The sequence below is a fragment of the Balaenoptera musculus genome, chromosome 11 (genome assembly GCF_009873245.2).
Source record: "Balaenoptera musculus isolate JJ_BM4_2016_0621 chromosome 11, mBalMus1.pri.v3, whole genome shotgun sequence".
NCBI lineage: Eukaryota > Metazoa > Chordata > Mammalia > Artiodactyla > Balaenopteridae > Balaenoptera > Balaenoptera musculus.
Window position 1 is genome coordinate 10,431,143 of NC_045795.1, and position 13,472 is coordinate 10,444,614.

Here is a 13,472-nt window from a genome sequence, read left to right on the forward strand (position 1 = left end):
AATTGACTCATGCCGCCAATGGGCTGGACGTGAGGAGTGAGATGCAGTGTGCAGTCAAACCTGACTCCTAGACTGTGGCCTGAAAAACAGAGAATCGGTGGTGCCATTTATTGTGATGGGGAAACTGTGTTGGGTGTGGTTAGAAGTGAAGATCCAAACTTGTCCTAGATTTAATTTACGTTTGAAATGTTGGTAAGAATATAAGGGGAGGGGTCCAGTAGGCGGTCTGGAACTCAGAGGAAAGGTATGAGCTGCAGACACAGAATCAGGGGAGCTGTCAGGTGGTATTTAAAGCTGTGGGAGCAGATCAGATGATCTGGGGGAAAGATTGCAAATAAGAAGAACAGTGGCTCAAGACCAAGTTCTTGGGGATTTGGTAGAAGAGGAGCTGTAGAGAACACCGAGAAAGAGTGGTCAGGAAGAGAGCCGGGAAAGCGCGGCATCCCGGCAGGGATGAGAAGAGAGGGCCTCAGGAGGAAGGGCGTGGGCGATATACCAGTAGGTATATCACCTCTGTCTTCCAAAAGAAAGGCAGTTGTATTGGTTTGGAAGAAGAGGGAACATTTGAGTATGTGTTTGTGAGTGTGTGTGTGTGTGTGTGTGTGAGTGTGTGTGTGTGTGTGTGTGTTATTAGTTTCATTTAGTGAAACAAGCATTAAAATAATTAACTTACTTCTACCTAAGTTTGAAATTGTAGAAATTGTGCAAAACACCTATGTTAGTTTCTTTGATCATTTGATTCTTTCTTGATATGATTAAAGAGTTTTATTAAATTTTGGCCAAGGGAAATTGTGGGGAAAGGAATTAATAGCAAAGAGATTTGTCTAATGGGAAAGGGCTCAGTCACTTTTAATAATGTAATTTGCAACCTATATTGCTATTAACCCTTGATCTTCTTATGTTATACTTCTGCCTCTTCCAAGTAAAGAGTAAGGTACCAAGCAAGCAACCTAAACTTATAAGACTTATACATTATCTGTTCGTGCCCCATATAGATAGAATAAGGAAGAAAAAAAAAACTAATGAAATTTCCTTTTCATCTCGTCAGGTAGTGGAGATTATTAGGATCCTGTACACTTGGTAGATTACGTTTTACTTGCTGTATGTTCTATCTATAGATAGAAAACCTGGGTACCTTTTGATACTGTGTTTGGTGCGTATCTTATATCTACTGCCAGTTTAGAATGCTGAAGTACTTAATGTCAATGGAAACATTATTTCTAAATTTCTAATAGCATCCCTATAGTGCTAATTTATGTAAAATATTTCTACCCGTATGATTTCATTGAGTCCTTACAAGAACCTGTGAGGCAGGTGTTCTCTCCTAGTCCAAGATCATATATAACGTATCAGTACTGGAGTCAGGCCCCACATCTAGGTCTCCTGAGTCCATTTCAGGCTGCCTGCAAGCGGTGGCCACGCTTCTGGCTGCACAGGTCCTGAGGCTGCAGGCGTGGCTATACGTAGGGTGAGGAGTACCTGCCTTTTCTCCCTCATTGCAGGACATTCACTGGTTTCAAAGCACCGGCAAATGATGCATTGTAAATCCCTTCTCCATCTGCTTAAATAGTGGCCTCTCATCCAGAATTACAGCCTGGAGCTCTAGGTCATTAACTTGGCTGTATTCTAATAAATAGATTATGGTTCCCCATCAAATTAAATTGCTTGGTCTTGGAGGAGGGGTAAAGTAAGAGTTTCAATCTCTGAGGCAAGTTTTCTGGAAGTGCTCAGAATGCTGCCAAGCAGCCATTAAGGGTTATTGGTGTTGGAGGTTAAATTCATTTAGAGTCAGCTGTTGATCCTTCAAGAATGAGCGCTCGGCACCTGCTGAGCCTCTTCTTCCAGGGTTTTCTAAGTTAGAGCCTTTTATTATAACAAGGATTTTTCTTAATGTCAAGGCATAGCAAAACCCCCAAATCTGAGCCTATCACGCTATACAAAAGCTTAAATATTGTTAATGTTCCCTAAGGGAGAACTATAATAATTGGGACGGAGAGCAGCGTATTATTGACGATCTGTAATCATTAACAGTAATGTGAGTCTTTTAAACTCTAACTGGAAGCCAACTTCACAAATCTCTAGATGGAAGAACTGGACTTTCTTGAAGGTAGATGCCACATGTATGGTTTAATCTTAATTTGAGACTCAAGTGCCATAAACACTAAGATTTGGAGTGTAGGGTTTTGTGAATGAGAGATTTGGCATTAGCGAGATAGGAAGTGTGTGTCATTTATCAGTAGCTGAGCTTAAAACCAGTGTCCTGTGTCGGTTATTCACAAAGAAGGATGGTGCTAGAAGTGTCAGAATCTCTCGTATGTTGGGGGTAGGGGAGAACTATTAGTCAAAGAATTTAGGATGTCATAAAAACTGATGAACAAAAACCGACTATGTTTGAATAATGATGTTCCATTTTGCAGAAAAAGAAATTAAAGACAGAACCAGGTCTTTAGCACCATCTCTAAAAACAGGAACCATAGATAATGAAAATGACAGTTGCTTAATTTGTATCAGTTTTTTGGTTAGAGAGCCCTTTAAAACGTATTGTCTCTCAAATAGGGAGCAATGTTAATACTGTTGATTTTCTATGATGGGAGGAGGATCCAGGAAATGAGAATTAAAACTTGGCAGTGTTGCTGTTTCGTAAGGGGAAAAATATAACCTGTCTTGTTAATGACAAATTAAAATGGTTGATGGACTCTGTGAGCATGATTCAGGCTAAATGAAAACTGTATGAGAAATACTTGGAAGAAACTAAACTCACCCTGAGACGTATAAATATAATTCATACGGACAGTGGGGTGAGACACAGGATAGAGCCCTGGACAGGCAAAAAATTGGATCACAGTGATGGCTTATTTTTTGAGCTCCCTTTGTCCTGACTTTTTATATAATCTTGGAAAAAATGCTTACCTTTCATGGGCATTTACACATCTATTGAATGGGAATTATGGTGCCCTTCACTATTGTGAAGGCTATGCAGTGTTTCTAAAATTTTTGAGCTTCTTAGAGAAACTCTCTTAATTAACAGAAGTCATTATAGTAAAAATTATAGAAGTTTATATACAGAAGAATATATAGGAACTTTATTTTGACCAAGAACTTTCTAACACAAACAAAAAGTGCAAGAACAACAGGGTTAGGCAGTTTCAAAGTGTGTAAGAAAGTCCTCTAGGTAGGATGATAGCCATGGATAAATGAAGACAATTTCTTTGGGACAGAGATTAGCTTTGGATTATCTTTGGATTAGTTTGGAAGGGGATCGTTTAGCATGATGTGTTGGTTATCTGTTGTTACAAAACAAACCACCTCAAAGCTTAGCGGCTTAAAACAGCAGTCATTTTATTTGCTCATGATTCTGTGGGTCAGCACTTTCTACTGGGATGATTTTTTTGCTGGTCTCTTTCTGGGTCACACTTTCAAATGGCTGTAGTCACTAGTGGTTCATCTGAGGCTGATTGGTCTATGATGGTGTCACTCACATGACTGGTGTTGGTCTGGCTTTTGTCTGGGCTCCCCGTCCTCCCACCGGCCCCCCCTTTCTGGTTTCTCATCTTCAGGGAGCCTAGCCTGGGCTTCTTTACATAGTGGCCCAAAGTTCCAAGAGGCCAGGAGCAGAAGCTGCAAGGCACCCTGAGGCCAGGGTTCAGAACTCTCACAAAGTCGCTTCAACTTTGTTAGTCAAAGCAAGTCACAAGGCCAGCCGAGATTTAAGGGATGGGGAAGCAGATTCCTCCAGCCATTGATGGGCTGAATGGAAAGTCACATTGCAAAGGCTGTACAGGGCTGTGGAGAATTACCGTAGCCATATTACTACCCCTACGCATGATGGGGGAAGGCCAAAGGATATTTAGGTGAAATGGTCTACTAGTAAATTTAAGATTGAAATAGAAGAGTTACATCGTGAAAAGCTGGGGAAGGAAACCCCAAAAACCCTGAACAGTCTAAGTTTTTAAAAGTAGATATGAATGTTTTTGAAATAGAAAAATATGAAGAATCCTTATCCAATGGCTTTTTGATATAAATGGTGTGTGCTAATACAACTCTCTGAAATAAAATGTAGAACTTGAGAGGTATAATTTAGGAGAGATATCCAAGGGGAAAGTAAAAGGATTCTTACACTCTCGGGTGTCATATTTATTGATTCTTGGGGTTAGACAGTTTGCTACAGAAGAATGAAAACAAACGAATGTGCAGAAGGGAGAATTAAAAAAAAAAGGTATGAACTTAGGGATTAAAATAAATAAAGTTTGATACATATCTTTATGCAATAGTCACTAAATGTGATTAGGACTGACAGTGGTCTCCTCAAATTAAACTTTTATCACAAATTCCCACCTTTCCCATCTGGATAAATATTTGAAAAAAAAAAATCCAGGGATTACAGTTGGCAAGGATTCTGGGAAGATAGCAAGATACAGTGGCTCCCTAGCCAGCCAGTCTCAATTCTGCTGTTTCTGGCTCTCCTGACCCAAACCGTTCCTGGAGCCAAAAGAGCCCTGGGTTCAGGTGAAATCCTGAGCTCTGTGGAAGTTGGAGGTGAGGGGGGACAGGTGAGGACCTTCTTCCTGGGTTGGGCTGGGCTGGGCTGGCAGTGAAGATTGGCATCTGCTGAGTCTTGGGGGAGGACCAGAGTGCACTGGATGCTATAAAGAGCTTGACCTACAGAGGCTGGGGGACTGCTGGGAGGAACATTGAAAATTGCCCTCATCCCACTGTATGTATGTGAGTGTGTTTGTGTGTGTGTGTCCCACAAGAGACCTAGGAGAACGTGAACACTTGGGCTGAGTGAGTCCTCCCTGTCTTGTAGGCTGGGAGGGTGTGAGGAAAATTTGCAAGAAACTTCCCTCCTGGTGACTTGGCAGGACCCTGGTGTCAGCCTGCTGTTGCTCTGTGAGGTCACAGGAGTAGAGACCACCGCGCTCCCACCTTTCACGGAAGTGTAGTCACGTGGGTCCTCCAACAATCAGACCAGAACCCCAGTGATGTAACAGAGAGACAGCTGGAGACAGACGCCGAGCGGACAAAAAATAGTAAGAGCACATAAGGAGATTTAAATGAAGCACAAGAAGACTTCCTAGAGATGAAGGGCATGCTTTTCCAATCAAACGTTTCAGTAAATGAATTGAAGGAGATGATGATCATCCCTGAGACCTGAATGAGGAGCCAGGTAGGTGAAGTGGAAGAATCTGAAAGCACAGAACTAAAATATAAAGGGATGGAAATCACAAGAGAAAACAGATCTAGGAAATATAACATGTGACTAACAGGAGAGCCAGAAGGAGAAAAAGGACAGATGGAGGAAAGGCAATACTTAAATAAATATAAGAAACAAATTTTCTGAGCTTAACAATCAAGACTTGACTCTGTACATTCAAATCGCTCATCAAGTTCCAAACTAGATTTATGAATTCTCTGTGTGTACTGGAAAAGTTCTTGAACTCTTAAGAATACAGAGCAAAATCTTAAAAGCTTCCAGAAAGAGAGGACAAATTACCCACCATTAAGGGGTATCAGACTAAGCAGCAGATTTCTTATCTGTGACATCTGAAGCTAGAGATAGTGGAGTAACTTCTGTAGAAAACGGAGACAAAAAGCCAGCAGCCTGCAAGTCACATGCATAGCCAGGCTGCCATCTCTCTGTCAGGATAAAAGACATTTACTGTTACGCAGGAATTCAGAGACGTCATCACCCATTTTCTAACAAAAATACTCAAGGAAAGAGTATCAAACAAAAAGCATCCAAACAAAAAGTTAATCAGAAATACCTCAAGGTGAGCAGAGATAATAGAGGAAATTTTTCTTTTCTTTTCTTTTTTTTGAAAATTTCTAAATTAACCATTTAACTCAAGTGGGAAGGAAAGAATAAGTTCAAATATAATAGTCTTTACATTAAATGTGAATGAACTGAATTTTCCCATTAAAAATTTGATACTGTTAGGCTAAGTTAAAAAGCAAAACCCAGGTATATGGTATTTTAAAGAAACATTTGAAACAAAGTGATAGAAGTTGAAAAAAAAAATGATGGACAAAGATCTCAGGCCAATATAGAGAGTCAGAAGAACTAGCAATATGAGGTTTAGTATTTAAGTTATATTTAAGTTAACTGCATAAATAGGATAAGGAAAGAAATTATATAATAATTCTAAAAAAGCACAGTTTATGAAGAAGATAAATAAGCATGTATGTATAAAATAACATAGCCACTAAATCTGTAAAGCACAGTATTAGAAATGCAAATGCAGTTATGGTGAGACACTTTAATAAACCTCTCTCATTTGTCTCAACCCATCTTAACTTTGTGCAGACCCCTAAGATGGAGAAATTGAATAAATAAAAAAAGTTAGATTTAACGGATATGCTAGAACCTTACATCCCTCGAATACAGAATATTCTGTTCTGGATTACTTACAAAACTTGATTGTATACTTGACCACAAAGAAGACCTTAACAAAGCCAAAGGAAAAGAGGTTTTTATAGATCTTGTTCTCTGATCATAATCCAGTAAGATTAGAAATAAATGAGAAGGTAATAAAAAAGAAACTATTTACTTGGAAATTTAAAATCACTCTTTATAACATTTGTATCAAAGGAGGAGACAAAAGTCACTTTACAAGATATATAGAAATCAATAAAAGGAGCATGATTTATTCCAAAAGCTATAGGGTAGAATGAAAGCTGTAGCCAGTGGAAATTTTACAGCCTTTGAATGTGTTCCTTATTTAAGAATAAAGACAAAGTGTGTCTCATCATGAAATGAGAAAAAAGAATGACAAAACAAACTAAAATAATTTAGAAAGAGGTAATAATAAAGATAAAAGCTGAAGTTAATGAAATAAAAAATAATAGAAAGGATAAATACATTAATAATAGCTGGTTCTTTGAAGCAATAAAATAGATATAAAGATTATGTGTCTGATTCGGAAATTAATAAAGAATAAAATATTTACAAGACAAAAGGAGAAACAGGACATAATCAGAGCTATAGGAGCAATTCAAAGAAGATAACGATAACTGCATTCAACTCTATGGCAATGAGTTTGAAAAACCAGAAAAAATGGATTATTTCCTTGCCAAATATAAATGTCTAAATTTGACTCAGGAAAAAGTGGAAAATTTGAATAAGACAGTACCATAAAAGAGATTGGAAAAGTGATTAAAGAGCTTCCATTTAAAAAGACAAGGAATCATATGAAGTTACAGCTGAGTTTTATGTAACCTTTAAAAAACAAATAATTTTATCATTATTTGGACTGTTCCAGAAGATGATGAAAAGCCCCTAATTCATTTGTAAAATAAGCATACATTTAATTACAAAACCTGATAGAGTACAAAACTAGTCTGGAGACCAATTTAATGTTGAATATGGATGTAAAATTCTAAATAAAAGATTAGCAGATAGAACCCATCAGTGTATCTGAGGACCCAACTATGTATGACTAGGTAGGGTTTATTCCAAGAACACGAGTGGAAATTTTTCAGTGAAATCCCTCACATGATCAAATTAGGGCTAGAAAACCACATGGTTACATCAATAGATGCTGAAAAAGTATTTAATAAAATGTATAGACACAACTAATAAAAAGTATAAATTAAGAATGGAAACTACATTAATAGGCCATTTACCAAAACCAACAGTATCATCCTAAACAGCAAAACACACAAAAATTTACAGTTAGTATTAGGAACTAAACAACATTGCTATGACTTATTCATTTAACAAATGTTTTTTCAGCACTTACTTTGGGCCAGGGTATTGGTCTGTGTTCTCAGGAATGAATAAAGAAGAGAAAAGGCTGTGACTCATGGAGCTTACATTCTTGTGGGAATTATTAACCTTGTCTTAGAGTTTCTGGTAAGTTTGTTAAAAAAAGAAAAATGAAATAACTGGAATAAATACTGGAAAAGACAAGCTAAAACTATCTTTTTTCCCCCTAATGATATGATTGTATACCTTGTAAATCCAAGACACTCCAAATAAATCCTGTAAGAATGAATAAGAGAATTTGGTAAGTGGCTGGATTAAAAATAAATAAACAAAATCAAAAGCCTCCTTCTTGCCCCATAATAGCAACAGGCCCTTAGAAATAAAGAGTAGGGACAAATTAGAATAGTGACAAAACCTTAAAAATACTGAAGAATAAGTTTAAAAGAAAGGCATGAAACATGGAGAAAATGAAAATGTCTTATTGAAGAACATAGATCAAGATTGTGAACAAATTAGAGACTTACCATGTTCTTGGATTGGAAGTCTTAATATTGAAGCATACATTTGATGTGATTCCAATCCCAACAGTTTTTTTCTCAATTTGATAAAATGATCTGAAGGTTTATAACAGAAGGTTAAGTGCTACCAGTAGCCAAGAATATAATTCCTCCATTGCCTCCCTCCAGACCACTGGAATGTAAGCTCAGGAGGGAAGGGATTTTGCTCACTATTGAATCTTCAGCACCTATAACTGTATCTGGAACATAGGAGACACTTAATAAATAGTTGAATGAATTAATAAAAAAACTCCCTAGAGGAGACATAACTTACCAGGTATCAAAATATACTAAAAAGCCATGGTATTCAAATTATTATGGTCGAGACAGATGGCTAGACAAATAGATCAATGGAATACAATAGAAAATCAGAAATAGATCTTGCAATGCATGAGAATTTAATATATGACAAAGACTGTATTTCAGTTAATCAGAAAATGATGGATTATTTAACAAATGGGATTGACACTGATGGCTATTGACCTGGAAGAAAAGAAAATTAGAATCCTACCTTACACCATATATAAAAATAAAAAATAAAAGTTAAAAGTAAGGCACGAAAAATTTTGTAAGAGAATAACTATATGTACAATATTAGGAACTGCATATACGATATAATATTAACTATGATCAGAGACTCAGAAGCTGCAAGAGAAAAGATAAATATATGACTGTTCAAAAAATCAAATATTTTGCTTTTCAAAGGATATTAAGCAAAGCCAGTCAATAGTAAATTTGGGGAAGTGTTTTTTTAAAATAATTAATTAATTAATTAATTAATGTATTTATTTATTTTTGTCTGTGTTGGGTCTTCGTTTCTGTGCGAGGGCTTTCTCTAGTTGCGGCGAGCGGGGGCCACTCTTCATCACGGTGCGCGGGCCTTTCACTGTCGCGGCCTCTCTTGTTACGGAGCACCGGCTCCAGGCGCGCAGGCTCAGTAGTTGTGGCTCATGGGCGCAGTTGCTCCGCGGCATGTGGGATCTTCCCAGACCAGGGCTCGAACCCGTGTCCCCCGCATTAGCAGGCAGACTCTCAACCACTGCGCCACCAGGAAAGCCCTGGGGAAGCGTTTGTAATACAGAGGATAGAATTTAATACTTGTTAAAAAAAAAGAGCATTTATAAATTGAAAGGACCAACAACCCAATAGAAAAATAAGTAAAAAATATGAAGACATATGAGCAAATACAGAGGTGGCCAACAAATGAGAAAACGGTCAAACTCAAATAATGATACATCACCCCTCAGACTGGCAAAAATTATAAGGCTCAATAACATCTATTGCTGTTAGAGGAAAAGAGCACTCATATTACTGAGTTGAAGTACATGTTACAGTCTTTTTGGAAAGCAATCTGGCAACATGTGTTAGGAGTAATATCTGTTTGACCCAAGAATTCCACTCCTTGTTCTCTTAAAAAAAATAAAACACCTGTATGCACGGATGTGTATCACAAGATTGTATTCTGCAGTAATGTTAGTGTCGGGGGAAAAAAATGGAGATACATGAAGGCTTACCAGGGGAGGAATTGGTGAGCTATATTACATACATTCAAATGGTGAAATGTTATACAGCTGATAAAAAAGGAATTCGGGGCTGTATTGGTTGAATTGAGAGATTTTCTGAGCCATTATTGAGTGGGAAAAAGGAGATGCAGAAAACTGGGTATAGTAGTTAGAAAAAAACAATGGAAAAAATGTGCTTATGGTGTCTTTACAATTATATGTACATGGATAGATATATGCATGTGGAAATATATATGGAAGAAAACACAGCAGGTAGTTAATATGGGTTACTGGGGGCAAGGGTGTGGCATTCAGGCTGATGTGAGTGGAGGGAAGTGAGGAGGAGAAGTTAACCAAATAAAACACACACACAGACCACTAATAAAGAAACAATATGTATGATGACTTTTACATGTTTATGTATATAAATTTGTGTGTATGTGTGTGCAGGCATGCACGTATGCACACACGTGCAAATGAAAGTTTAAAAGTAAAGAACTCTTGTTTGCTTTGGGTTGTTTTATTCCATTATTTATTTATAATTTCTGCAGTACTAAGCAGGAACCTAGCTCTAAAAGCACAATAAATTCTCAAAGTCAAATGCAGCATGGCAATTGTATCCTGGCTCTTTGTGTTGTGAGTAGCAGAAATCCTACCAAAAAAACTAGCATGAACAAAAACGGGGATTTATTGGCTCATGGGAGCCTCACACACGATTAGGTCCAGAGGCTCAGTTCAGCTCTCATCAAAAGTCTTTTGCCTTTGTCTGTATCTCTGCGTCCTGCCTTCCTTGGCTCCTCTTTTTGTTTTTGGCTTTATTCTCTCTTAGTCTCCCTCTTGATGGTATGACAGTTCCCTGATACATCCTTTTCTGGTCTACGTTCCTTCCCCTGGCCCCTGGCATGTTTCTTCTTCCTCCAAGCTTCAAATTTAAAAAGTCCTAGGAAGGAGCTTTGACAGGGCTGGTTTGAGTCGCCTGCCCACCCGGACTGGTCCTTGTGAGCAGGGGGTTTAGTGGAGTCCTGTGATGAGCCAGCTGGGTCACAGATCCACAGCGTGGGAAAGAAGGGAGGCACTGCGACTAGTGCACCAACCCAACCACAGCCACAGAATTTGAGTGAGGGGAAGACTTCCCCAAAGAAGCCACGGCAGTTGGGAAGGAAGCAGTGTGGTCTAAAGGAGAAAAAGAGATCCTAGGTAGGCAGACAACAGATATCCACTGGAGGGACTCTGCTTCGAAATACAAGCCAAGTTTGCATCTTCAATATCAAAGGAATTGAGTAGTGGAGAAAGTGGATTTGAGTCAAATACTAAGTAGGGCAATGAAAATAGTCATTTGCCCAAAAGCTCAAATTGATTTATAAGAATTATAGTAGGTCATTATCTCCTTGTATATTCTTACCCCAGATGATTTATCAAAGGCCTAAGTAATTAATGAGAAATATCAGCTTCGGATATTTGAATAGGTGTTCTTCTAGGAAAAGAAAATCTTTTGTATTTGTTCTTTCCCCCAGCTTTAGGGAGATGTAGTTGATATACAACATTATGTAAGTTTAAAGTTCACAATGTGATGATTTGATACGCATATATATTGCAAAATGATTACCACAATAAGATTAGTTACCACGTCCCTCACCTCACATAATTACATGTATTTATTTTTAAGGCAGTTTTAGTATGCCAGATTCTTCTTTCCCCTGTGCCTGGTGAGACATACTTTTAGCAGTTGTTCCCATCAAGGAGTGCTCCAGATTTGCTCACCTTAAAGATTCCATCCTTTTTAATATTGATTTATAGTGATGCTTGGATATTTAGGTGATAAATGAATGACTGACATTTCAATTTTGTGAAAAAAATGAATGAATTTACAGATCACAGAGAAAAAAATAAGTTGATCTGAAATATCCATTGACAGAAAAATCTGGGCTATCAAAGTTGCTAATGTATTTAGCCGTGAATTTTTTTTTTTTAACTTTTTACTGTGAACGATGACACCAGTACAGAAAAATGTCCTGCCTGGTGGTGTAGCACGACGTGGACATTCACAAGGTTCCACCACCCAGGTCAAGAGATGGAACCTCCTCAGCCTCTTAGCAGCGCCCCCCGCTCCTCCCCCCACCGCAAAGGCATCTGCTGTCCTGACTTTTATGTTAATCACAACCTGGCTTCTCTTCTTAGTTTTACCATCTAAACTTGCATCCCTTCTACAGCTTAGTTTTGCCTATTTTTTGAGCTTTCTAGAAATGGAATCATATAGTATGTGCTTTTTGGGGTCTGGCTTCTTCTTTCATTCAACATTTGAATTGTTGCCCACAATTACGGAGTGAACGCAGGGTGGGAACGGGCTGGAATGCCCATCTTTTAGAGGATCAAATTAATCCACTGAGTTCTTTGGGGGACCTTAGAATCATAACGAGATACATGAAATATTTAAGAACTCTAGCGGTTGGTACCCCATCCTCCCAAGAGGAGAAATCACTGTGCTGTTTATGCCATTCTAGAAAGAAACACTTGTGCTGGTCCCATTTCCAGGGATGCTACCAGAGCTCAAGGCTTTCAGCCAGTCCTGCCCAGAAGTGCCACTTGCAGAGGCAGGAGTTGATGAAGTATTTCAAGCTGATGGAGTGGGTTTGCTAGAAAACGCCTTAGAGTTAAAGTAGGTATCTTTTTGATTGGATGTTTGAACATTTAGTATTTTCTTTGCATGTTACCAAGAAGCCCCCATATGAATTTTTATAAATATGAACGTTATGATCATAACACTGTATCTTAACATATTCAAAGGTACGAAGAGTGTTTCTGTGAAAAAAGAAAGCTTTATTTAAAATAAAGTTATTCACTTAGACAGCTCAATACTGCCTAAGCGAATAACTTATGTTCCCAGAATTAGGAACTAAAAATTGTGGTGGGCCTAACATAGAACATTCTTACTCCTCTTCTAATGGTAAGAAGCTTGGTACAGAAAGTATTAATGTAACCAGCTGATTGTCACATGCTGGCAGTGTAATGTATTCTCACATATGCATACGCCTTTTAAACATTTTTTATTTTTCCCCAGTTTTATTGACATCTAATTGACATACAGCACTGTAAGTTTAGGGTATACAGCATAATAATTTGACTTACGTATATTGTGGAATGATCGCCACAATAAGTTTAATTAGCACCCATCATCTCATACAGATACAGAAAAAAAGAAAAAGAGAAAATGTTTCTTCCCTTTGATGAGAACTCCTAAGACTTACTCTCTTAACTTTCAAGTATACCACATACAACATTGTCAAAACTATAGTCATCATGTTGTGCATTACATTCCTAGTGCTTATTTATCTTATAGCTGGAAGATTGTACCTTTTGACCGCCTTTGTACCATTCCCCCTTCCCCCGCCCCACTTATGGGTAACCACAAATCTAAAGTGACCTCTTTTTCTATGAGTCTGGTTTTTTTTTTTTAAAGTTTCCACATGTAAGTGGGATCATACAGTACTTATCTTTCTCTGTCTGACTTATTTCACTTAGCATAATGCCTCATGGTCCATCAATGTTGTTGTAGATGGCAAGATTTCCTTTTTTTATGGCAGAATAATATTCCATCATATATATATGAAGAAGTTGGTATATATACATATACTTCTTTATTCATGTTTAACACTTAGATTGTTTCCACGTCTTGGCTATTGTAAATAGTAAATAATGCTGCTGTGAACA

At 37.9% G+C, this 13,472-nt stretch overlaps 1 protein-coding gene across 2 annotated transcripts in view; it reads left to right on the forward strand.

The window, feature by feature from the left end:
- Positions 1-13,472, forward strand: part of RNF182 (ring finger protein 182) — a 65,707-nt gene that overhangs the window by 48,170 nt on the left and 4,065 nt on the right. The window contains exon 1 of one of the 2 annotated variants that reach the window (XM_036867759.1): positions 11,883-12,420. The exons of the other annotated variant lie outside the window; for it this stretch is intronic. The gene's annotated coding sequence lies outside the window, so the exon portion shown is untranslated. Of the gene's footprint in view, positions 1-11,882; positions 12,421-13,472 lie in introns of those variants that run through there. 2 annotated transcript variants of the gene reach the window in all.